This window comes from Aptenodytes patagonicus, chromosome W, assembly GCF_965638725.1.
Source record: "Aptenodytes patagonicus chromosome W, bAptPat1.pri.cur, whole genome shotgun sequence".
Lineage (NCBI taxonomy): Eukaryota > Metazoa > Chordata > Aves > Sphenisciformes > Spheniscidae > Aptenodytes > Aptenodytes patagonicus.
The window spans coordinates 24796646-24804976 of record NC_134981.1 but is presented as its reverse complement, the minus strand read 5'-3'; positions in this window follow the sequence as shown (position 1 = coordinate 24804976).

Here is an 8331-nt window from a genome sequence, read left to right as displayed (position 1 = left end):
ATTAATCAACATTGTGACCGGCGACTGTTAAACCAATATGATGAATGCTTATAACAAATTTGCCTTAACACGCTCTGGTCAGATCTGTCGTTATCTCAACCCTTCGAGCCCCACGTTGGGCGCCAAAAGGACTGTTGTGGTTTAACCCTGTAGGCAGCTAAACACCACACAGCCATTCGCTCACTCCCCCCCACCCCCAGTGGGATGGGGGAGAGAATCGAAAAAAAAAAAAGTAAAATTAATGGGTTGAGATAAAGACAGTTTAATAGGACAGAAAAGGAAGGGAAAATAATAATGATGAAAGAATACACAAAGCAAGTGATGCACAATGCAATTGCTCACCACCCGCTGACCAATGCCCAGCCAGTCCCCGAGCAGCAGCCCCCCTGGCCAGCTTTCCCCCAGTTTATGTACTGAGCATGATGTCACATGGTATGGAATATCCCTTTGGCCAGTTGGAGTCAGCTGCCCTGGCTGTGCCCCCTCCCAGCTTCTCGCTGGCAGGGCATGAGAAGCTGAAAAGTCCTTGACTAGTGTAAGCACTGCTTAGCAACAACTAAAACATCGGTGTGTTATCAACATTATTCTCATACTAAATCCAAAACACAGCACTACACCAGCTACTAGGAAGAAAATTAACTCTATCCCAGCTGAAACCAGGAAACATTTCTATATGCCTACTTCCAAGTCATCTGATATAGCTCCTGAGCTCTGCAAGGCCATTATCAAAACTATAGCATCAAGGGACACCTGCAAACACACAGAGAGTGAGAAACATGCTGCACGACAAATGCCCTTCACTCTAGGAATTATAGATGCTGTCATAAAGATTTCTGCTCCTTTCCTTCTCTTTGTGCCAGGTCATGAAAGCACAGCAGTGATTCCACAGTACGACCTATTATATGTATTAGTAATTTTTAGGTTTTTCACACTACAGACCAGAAGAGCATATGACTCTTAATTATAAAACCATAATAGCTGACTTCCTGTGCTACTTTATAAGTAGCACTATCAATTTAAGTACAGAATCATTCCATATAGCATATTCCCAAGGACTGGTGACACTCCAAAAGAAGGTGGTCTAAAAAAGTGCCGAAGGACCATGGCAATGATATCCTTGACAGGAAGCAAGTAAATTTTGCAATTAAGCATGTAAACAAAAAAGTCCATTATTACCAGTGCCCCTGTCTAATTATAACCAGAGTAAACAAAATATAAAAGATAGCCCTTTCCCCAAAGAGCTTACAATTTTAAAAAAGGAAAAAATGGGTAGAGATGGGTGAGTGAAAAATGAGCCATTATTGCTCAGTGTGATAAGTAGCAGGCATCTTGCCAAGGCCAAACAAAATCGTCTCAGGGACTGCCTAACTATCGAGTGCCATTTTCAGATAATGAAGGTACAGGCCTAGAAAGTTCGCTGCACATATCTGCTTTCCACAGATTTTTCCCAGACTGTGTGCAGTGCAGTTCCTAAAACTTCTTCGGCATAATATCTTGAGAGGGTTGTGGGGTTTCTTTGTTATCACTGGCTGTTTCTTGCTAAGATACTTTTAGGTATTAGTGGCAAAAAAAAAAATCCCCTTGTGACAGAGTGGCATGATGCATATTAATTGATACAGTTAAGTTTTGTAGCAATTTCTTTATCATAGGTTTCTGATGCTTTTTACTTAAAAGAAAAAAGGAAACGGCCTGCAGTCCTATGAGTCTTTAGAACAGGCTTAATTCCAGCTCAGTATTAGGTTCAGTAAATGAAAAGCTGAGCAGTGTGTACTGCTAATTACAGTGTAAACATTTGATAAATATTCCTTCTTTTTATCCTTTGCCCTTTTCAAAAATGAAAGGTTTTAATTTACATGTACAATAGTTCCTAATTGCCTCTTCACAAAACGTGCTTGTTTTATGTATTTTCAATTTTCTTTTGGGAAGAGGCAGAGCACATGAAAAAAGAGCAACATTTCTACCCTTATCTACATGTCTTCTGTAAAACAACACTCCCTTCAAAATCACCCCCCCAACTTCCTCCCCACAAAAAAATAGAGCCACAGCCAAGATTATGCATCCACTGGTGAGCTCAAGTGATAATTCTACTGAACTGCATTTTTAATTATACAATAGTTATCTGTAAACATATGTGTGCATACATATGTACACACTTACATATTTTGTGCAAAAGCATAGTTTGCTTTTGTGTTTTATAACTATTCTAATACTGAGACTTTGGGGGGGGTGTTTTTTACAGCAAAGTATGGCTGCAGGAATGGTTATGTTTGGGCTCCATATGCAGGTTCCGGTCATATACTGAAGCTGGACAATAAAGCAGGAAAAAAACAGCTGATACACAAAAAGGATTGTCTAGACAGTGCCCCATCAGTCTGGCTAAATTTGGTGCTGGCATTCCCAAAGGGACTGTAATATAATTGTTCTGGTGTCTGCGTTCATTCCTCCTGTCAAACACCATCCCAAATATAGATCCTTTTTTCAATACAATAGGCCCAAACTGTACCATTAGATGGAAGCAGCTTTGAAACAACCACCTAAGGAAATATCTTCTAATGCACAAACCCCCCATTCTTTAATTGCTGGAAGGAAAAAACACATCATTCTTTAATCAAAATGGAATTAATTTGATTTTCAAACAAAATATAATTATTTTAATTAAGAAACTAAAAATAATTTGGGAGAAAAAATCCTAAAAATATAGTTTTGCATGGGCACAGAGCAAAGGCATCTTTTTCTGTATGTTTATTAACCACTCAAAGAAAATTTAACAGAAACTCAGAGATGTGAAAGTGTAATGATAGCTATGAATCATAAATTCTAATGAAGGAAAAAAGGTAATAAAAAAAGATAAAAGTGTTAATGAGCAAAAAGCAAGGAAAAATGCTGTCATTTTACCCTCTCACAATTGAAAGGAACCAGAGGTTATTTCTTGAATTTCTCTAAAGAGGCTATCTTATTTATTTGGATTTTTTTGATAGTTCAAAAGATATTTGATAAATACTAGAAGCCTAAATTTATCTTGATTAAAACTTGTTCTATATATTTTGTAAGAATATGTGAAAAACCTGTAATAATCTGTGAACATTTTATCAAGGAAATCAAGCACAAATTTGGAGCTTCAAAGAAAGAAAAAGGAATTAAGAATATTGTTTGTATCACAGATGTCCACAGACACAAACGTAGAAGTCAAAATGTGCAAATAAAATGCAAAGAAGTAAAATCCCTACTTTAGGAAAGTAAAATACAGAAAATATGTTTGTAATTTGACCATATTTACAGTTATGTGTTATCTTTTTTGCTCTTTTGTTCTTTTATTTCAAGAACAATTTATTTCAAGACCTTTAGATATAAATAGGAGTGAAACATGATTTTAAACATTTTAAAGAAATATTATCTTGACTAACTAAAGACTGTGACTCTCAAAGCAGAATGATAGCTATTTATATTACACATTGAGAGTCTACATATACTGCAATTCATGTCAATGGAAAAAGCCACATTGTCTCACACTGGGGCAGTATCTGGAGCATATCTTTGCATGACCATTTTACCAATGTTGTAAGCAAATAATCTAGAATTCTTCCCCCATCTGCAGTTCTTCCCCCAGTCTTGCAGTTCTGACAAATAGTAGCCAGAAGTCTAAAGTATGCCAATAACCCAAATACCAGGCATATATTAAACCCAAAAAACATCTCCCCCCAAACACTAGTGCCTCTCATTCCTTAAGTTTTCACTATAGAAACTTTGGTTCCAGCAACTTTTGCAGGCTGAGTGATGGAAAGGACAGAGAGGAAACTCAAGTAACAGGAGGGGAGTGTGAGGTGGGGAAAGAGATCCCCCCAACTCTGGCCAGAAATGCATTGGAAGGAACAGGCTGAACGACAGCTCACGCACTACAATATTAAAACCCAGCTGTCGCCCACGGAGAACTACGAGGACTAAATGAAGATATATAAATAAGGACAAAAACCAAGTGAAGGTTTAATGTTAGGGTCACCGGCCAAGCTGGCAGCCACAAAGAGGCCGCCCCACGGCAGGGGGGAGAGGAGGACGAGGCTGTCCCAGGGGTGCCGGGAGTGCGACGGGTGCACCGCTTCTCCCTGCGCGCAGGGGCGGGCTGCGCCTCCAGGCCTATAACGCTCCACCAGGGCTCGAGTCAGTGGATTAAAAAGAGCGTCTGGGGGGGGGGGTCGGGGTTGGGGATGCTGTGCTGTGGCTGCTTGGAGGCTGGGCCGGGGGGGAGGTCGGGCCCTTGGAAGGGGGTGAGTGCTGGGCACGGATCATCTCCCACCCCGCGCAACGCCGCTCGGCGCGGCGCAGCGCCCTCCGGGCTGAGGGAGCAGGGCTGGAGAAGGCGCTCTGCAGCTGCCCCACTCGCACTTAAATAAAGGAGAACTTTTCTTTTGGGAGAGGGCGAGATCTGTGAATACCTTGCTCAATAAGAGATGAGGCATATTGAAAACTATATTAAATTACCCTGATTAACAATTTATCCACGAACAGGGAAGCTTTGGAAGATCTCTATAGGCAGGGCCGGGGGCTATTCATGCCAGCAGCTAAGAGGTCGAAAGGTTTCTGAAGTTCACAGGCTCAGAGCCTTTGTTATGCTAACAGACAATTTCAAATCATCTGCCTGCTGGAGTGCAAAATATAAATGATTCCTTGAGAACTTCCAATAAGTTGTCACTCTTGTTCTCCAAATACCAGGACAAGCTGCTAATTTTTAGCAGGCCTTTTCTGCAACATCACAAGTCCTAAATTAATGCCTTTGTAGTTAAAATAATCTTTTTAAGGAAACTGTCCTACCATAATAGCCCAAATGTATTTGGTTTTGACTACAAAATGAAAATCAGGAGTTCTCCGAACTTGACTTTTCCCATGCTGGAGGTGTTTGGGAAGGGTGGGAGAATGTTAGCACTCAGGAGGCCCAGGGCATTAATGCTATAGTCCGGGAGTTACTGAGAGCCAAAGGTTCAATCCCTCACCCCTGCTCTGAAAAAAGCCCAGGACAAGATTTACGCATCTCAGCAGACTCTAAAGCTACCTGCCTCCCTTTTCACCGGAGAAGCCATTTAGGTCTGATTTAGGGTACTTCGAGACAAAGGGCATACGATAGCCCCCCCGCCTGTGAAATGCTACAATCCCGCAGCCCCACTGTTTTTGGTGAGCTTCCTGCAGAAGCCACATGTATCTCTTGGGCAGGAGGATGAATTACCTGAGAAGAATCCGGCTTTGCCGCCTATAGCTGAGGGCAAGGACATGAGGGAGTTGAACTAAAATAGTTCACAAGGTCTCAGATTTGAAGTCTGGACACAAAGAGATATATTCATATAATTCTGCAGAATATCATAGATAATACCGTTAAGAGGAGAAAAATGAGTTTTATACACAAGGAAATCAATCTATTAGAGGATGTGATCTGCTCTTATTCAGGAAAGAAGAAAGCCTCCCTTATGAATCCGTACGATAGCTGACGAGGAAAAGGCAGGCGCGCAAGGTTACGGCAGAGGTACCCTGGACTGGTGGAGCGCAGAGTCGCGGTCCCCGCCGCCGCCGCCGCCGGGGAGAAGGGGGCGCTTACGCCTCCGCAGAGCTCCACTTCTGCCAGGGCGTCCCTGGGACGGAGTAACTTTTTCTCATCACATAACAACGGTAGATAAAAAATTAGATGTGAGACTAATTTGCTTACACTGGAAATAAAAATACTTCCCCCCCAACCAACGAAGGTACACATGCACATACTTTTTTTCAGGGTTAAGTTTTATTAAAAGAGGATTTTTTTGTGCCATAGACAGGTTCAGGCTTATCTGATAAATAAGCACGGAGATTCCTTTTTGTCGATTCCTGTATTGATACACACTGGAAAGTGGTTTATTTCGGGGTCGGAAGGCAGAGTTGAGGGGAGAGATGATAATTGTTTTCCTCCTAATCCTCATTTATTTTCCCTTTTAGAAATGGATCTCATAAATTGTTGTCTATAAAGCTTTTAAAAGATTGTCCGAAAACAGGAGAAACAAAAGTTTGGTTTATGCTAATTTGCAAGAGAAGAAAGAGGACTTCTTTCTTTCTTTCTTTGAGCGGATGTATGTGTGGGGGTTATTATTCTGAAACACCAGGATCACGAATTATCCATGTCCTCAGAGTTATTAATAACACTTAACACTTCCGACGCGCTTTGCATTTACAAAGAGCTGAGCAAACACACACTAATTAGGGTTGCTATTTTGTTTTACATTTTGAGACGTTTTTTAAAGGAAAAAAGTTTTCAATTTTCCTGAAAGTTTTCAAACAAATAAAAAAACCACTACATTCAACCTACTATTGAAAGCTTGTCGGTAAATTGCCAATAGTGGCATAATCAATAACCTCTGCAACTGCTAATCTTGAACCAAACAGTCTGTATGTTAATGACGATGCTGCTGACGGCATTTATTTCATTGACAAATAACTTCACTCCCTGGTGATAGAATTTTGAGATCTAGAATTTTGTTTTCCTTCTTTAAAAAAAAAGCTATAACAAGGCAGAAATTGTATAATAGTAGGTCGTGTAATTATTAACTTATATAGTAAACAGAATTTGTAGGGAAAAAATCTTTTTTGAGATGATCTTTATACAATAGTTTTAGTACAAAGTTAGGAATTGCATGAAATATTCCTTTTGTTGAAATATGATCAACACATTGAAATAGAATCGACATTAACAGGAACTAATGCTCTTAAGCTTTTTCCAGAGATAATATAAACAATTTAAACAGTAAATAAGTCTTTCAATACATATCAGCAATATTAGACAGCATTAAGTTAATTTGGAAAAGGGAGCATCCAGCAGTTTTTTGTCATTCCTGAATGGTATACCTGCATGCTAGCTTGCAGACAAATTAATCTCGTTCACAAGAATAATATTTTGCTTACATATTTGCTTTTTGTAAATACATTTCAACAGAGAACCATACAATGGAAAAATTATGTTTCATCCATATGTTTGAGTAAATATAAAGGCAGATATGGTTTGCTTGTAACCAGTAGACAGTGACTGCCTGAATGCCAAAGAGAAATGCAACTATTCTCTAGTATATGGAATTATGAGATGATGTTTTTACATATCAAGTACTATCTTCGAGGCCGATTAAGGTAAAAGGCAATATCACAGCAAAAGAAAGACTGTGGGGAAAAGAACCAAGGAGAAAAAGTGCAAGATGACACCCACAAGATGGCTGCCTTTTCATTCTTTCTCTATGATTATAGTAAAATTTCTATAAGAAAATTAATGTAAAGTGTTCTTTAGCAAATCAGAGAAACTACAGTTGCTTTCTCCTAACACATCTGCAAACTAATAAAATGTATTAAGCACATTTAGGCTTATATAAATACAAGAGAACATTATATATACACACACATATACACATTATATATATGCATATATAAGTCTGAAGCAATGCCTACTGCACATGTTAGTCATGCTAATATCTACAAGTTTGGGTGCATGAGAAAGGCAGTAAGATATGGAAGAATATGTAAGATAAAAGAGAACACTTCAATATGAAAGGCAGAGTTAGGATAGATACATGTAACAACTACATTATTTTAGCAGATGGGAAAACGCAGTGTGAATAATATATCAGAATATTTAAAACATATCTTTAGGCTTTCTTTAGAAAGGCTTTTGAGATTTGAGCAAGAAAAATATTTCTTTGTATAATCTTATTAACTCCTCTCTTCTTGGCCTGAAATCTACAATTATTAAAAATGATAGCATTAAAATAAAGGTAATGTTCAACGTTGGATTTACAATCATGAATTGGAATCTTATATTACAAATAATAATACATATAATAATATATTATATATACATCTAATAATATATTATAATAATACATATTATTATATTATAAAACATTAGATTCAATCTAGGGAGTTTAGACAGAAATAAGGTTTCATATAAACTGTAAATAGTTTGGATTTTAGTCTATTCAGCAAAATTGTTAGATTACAAGGTTACTATGTGGGCTGAGACTACGGACGAAGAATAAAGCAAATGGTTCAGTTTCAATAGGAAATATAATAAAACCTCTTTATCTAAAAGCCATCAGGAACAAGCACTCAATACAAGTTAACAAGCAGGAACTGATAAGATAACATTTATATGAGGTCAGAAGTCAAATGCCAGTCAAAGGCTTTTAACCTCTTGGGTCATAAACAGGAATAGTTAAAACACACAGATAGTTATTTATTGAATTTAAAAGGTATCTGATCATTGTGAGTGAATGACGGGATGATTTAACCAATTGGGAATTATAGAAGAGGAACTCTATAGTCGTTAAAATAAAATGC